This window comes from Buceros rhinoceros, unplaced genomic scaffold, assembly GCF_000710305.1.
Source record: "Buceros rhinoceros silvestris isolate BGI_N320 unplaced genomic scaffold, ASM71030v1 scaffold9341, whole genome shotgun sequence".
Lineage (NCBI taxonomy): Eukaryota > Metazoa > Chordata > Aves > Bucerotiformes > Bucerotidae > Buceros > Buceros rhinoceros.
The window spans coordinates 32,294-35,110 of record NW_010394790.1 but is presented as its reverse complement, the minus strand read 5'-3'; the positions used below and the strand labels follow the sequence as shown (position 1 = coordinate 35,110).

At 43.9% G+C, this 2,817-nt stretch overlaps 1 protein-coding gene across 1 annotated transcript in view; it reads right to left on the bottom strand.

The window, feature by feature from the left end:
* The window catches only part of NTN4 (netrin 4), a gene marked incomplete at its 5' end in the record, with an annotated part of 42,268 nt that overhangs the window by 10,172 nt on the left and 29,279 nt on the right, over nt 1–2,817 (bottom strand). The gene's annotated exons all lie outside the window — the stretch shown is intronic.

Below are 2,817 nucleotides of genomic sequence, written 5' to 3'. Positions count from 1 at the left end.
AAGAGTCATCAGATTGCTGTTTCAAATGGCAGAACATCTCATTTTATTGGGTACACACCTACTCCTGAGCAAATATTATATACACTCTTCACTTACAAGAATCTTTAAAGTATCCTTAAAGATTATAGCTTAATGACTGCTTTATTTGCTTTGCCCTTGGTATTTTTCAATTTTTAATGCTACCCCACAGTTGAGCAATAGCAGTGCCTTGAGCCAGAAGCAAGCAGGCAGCGCCGTGGCCTTTCCAGAAAGAATAACAGGACACCATGCATGTCCCTTGTTATTCCTGACCATGGCATGGTCCTTGGAAACATGCCAGGCATAGGCTGTAATCGGTCTTATATAATTTAATTTAACAGTCATTAGTCATTTGCTATGGCCCTTCAAGCTGCTGGGCTCCCCAGTGAGATGCTGGGTCCCTGGGTGCAGGGAGTAGCCCTGGCAGCAGGAGACCAGAAGGGACATGACAAAGGAGGTCTTAGGGAGGAGAGCATTTGTGAGGGTTTGAAAAGCCCAGAGAGAAATAATCTGTGTGTTTGTAGCAACAGGGTCTCTGAAAGGATAATCCCTACACTTTTGTGGAACCCTGCTTATGCCAGGGAAAGTTGTCTCCCTGAAATACATGAGTACTTTGTGCTCTGAAATTCATAAATGCCAAAAAACCCCCAGAGAGCAACAAAATAGATGTACTTAATGGAGAAGGTAAATAAATGTAGACTTTTTCTCACTGTACTCAAAACTGTTGTAGAGTTCTTGTCAAATACATGTTACCTTTAGCCTTTAAATTACAGAGTTAATGAATACATAGCGGTCCAGAAAGAGGCTAGATTATTGTATCAAAGAGTAAAGGAAACAAATTTATAGACTTTATGTCAGGCATACTTTTTTTTTTTTTTTTTTTGTAAAAAATGTGGGAAATGGAGTGCCATGGGCCAGTGATTTAGAGATGAATGCAGAAAGCCAAGAGGACCAAGTACCAGCATATGTCAGCAAAAATACACATTAATAACCTCATCTCCACAGCATCGTCCTGCCCAGAAGGGCTGGGAGAATCTTTTTAATCGAGTCTCCTGGGATTTGGCTAACAGAGCTAATGATATGATGTAATGCCTGACTTCATTAGCGCTGGTCTAACTTGCACACACGCACACGCACACTGTTGGCAGTCTTTCCTTTGAGCCATGGCTGTTTTGCAGTGATGTGTCCTGAGACCTCTGTTTCCATCTGGTTTTGCAAGGAAGAAGGCTCCATGCTGGCCAGTCCAGGAGACGCCATTTGACCTCCTCTCAGATGCTCCAAACAGCCACAGGATTTGGACTGAGCATTCTGGTACCAAGAAAACCCTACAATGGGTCCCTTGTTAAACTCAACCTCCTTGAAAGGGGGTGTATGAGATGTCACAGGAGATAGCGGACACTTCTACGACCTCCAAGGTGAAGGGTGTTATTTTTAGGTGTCCAGACAACTGGAATCAAATCAGTGCCAAAGCTTGACTTGGCTTCAATGGTCTCGGAAAAGTGCGTGCTCTTCCCTGATGGGAGCTGGCACGTAGAGAGCATCAGGAATTACAATCCTAGTGAAGATAGCACAGTCCCAGTAAAAGAATGTTTCAAAGCTTGAGGGTCCCATACAGAATTTATTTTGGGCTCTTGTCCTGTGTTATCTACCAGGAGTCAGCTAATGCAATTGGGTTTTTTTTCAATCAGCAAGGCTGAATCCATGAGTTAGAAAAAAACCCTCAAGACCCTACTTTGGGACTAAGTGCAAGACTGGAACCTGCTTTTTTACTGCTGAGACTCCAAAACTAAAAGTTCATTGCCTAAGTTCTGGCAATAATTATGGAGGGGAAGTATCTGATGTTTCAGAGAAGGAGACTTGGAACTTTGATGTACACAAGTAGGTAAAGGAACCTTAAAAAGTCATTAAATTCACTATTTAAAAAAACAAATTTGTGTGCATACTGCAGCAGTGAATTTTTTACACAAGTAATGGAGAACTGTGGTCAATTCTGGTTTCATAAAGAGAATTAGGGTTGTAAAACAGGCGATTCAGCTGTTGCCGTTCCTCCTTGCAACAAGTGAAAGGTGGAGAGGAGGAGGACTTCTCCAACTGGGAGTCTCATGAGGATGATGCACAACAAGGGAGAAGGACAAAGTGGTTGCTTCCCACCTGACCCTGCAGGTGAATGTGAAATCACACACACCCTCCCAGTCCAGGGTGCAGCTCCCTACCCCAGAAAGGTTTCTATTCCTTTAAACGCAAGTACTTCTTCTTTGAAGATGTGCTCAGTGTCCCTTCAAATGACACAAGCAGGGTGTCAGTCAGATTTTTTTCTGCCACTGACAAAGATCCTACTCCAGATCTGGTTCAGTGAAGAGAAATCTGGTGACACTGGTAGGTGGCTGCAGGCACAGAGCGGAGATCCTGCCTGCACCCTATATTTATCTGATCAGTGTAATGTAGTCAGGGTGGTTTGGGGATCTGGGGTCTCCCACGGTGAGTCCTCATCGTGGTTCCTAAGGAGCATGGCTTTTGGATTGCTGCTTTTGCTTGGGAAATATTTAATTTCACATGTGGCCATGTCCATGTCACACCTTCTGAAATATCACTTAGCTTGTGCTCCTGTCTCTCCCTCCATCCCACCTGCTGCTGCGAACACGCACTGGTGGGCGAAGCTATTTATCAGCTGCACCCCTGTTGGCTGAGGCACCCTGCTTCTGAGGTTGCAGCAATCACCAAACAAGGAGAACATATAAACATGATGCAGGTTTTGCTCTCCAAAAATAGCAGGAGAAAGTAAATGAATCATCTCTCTTT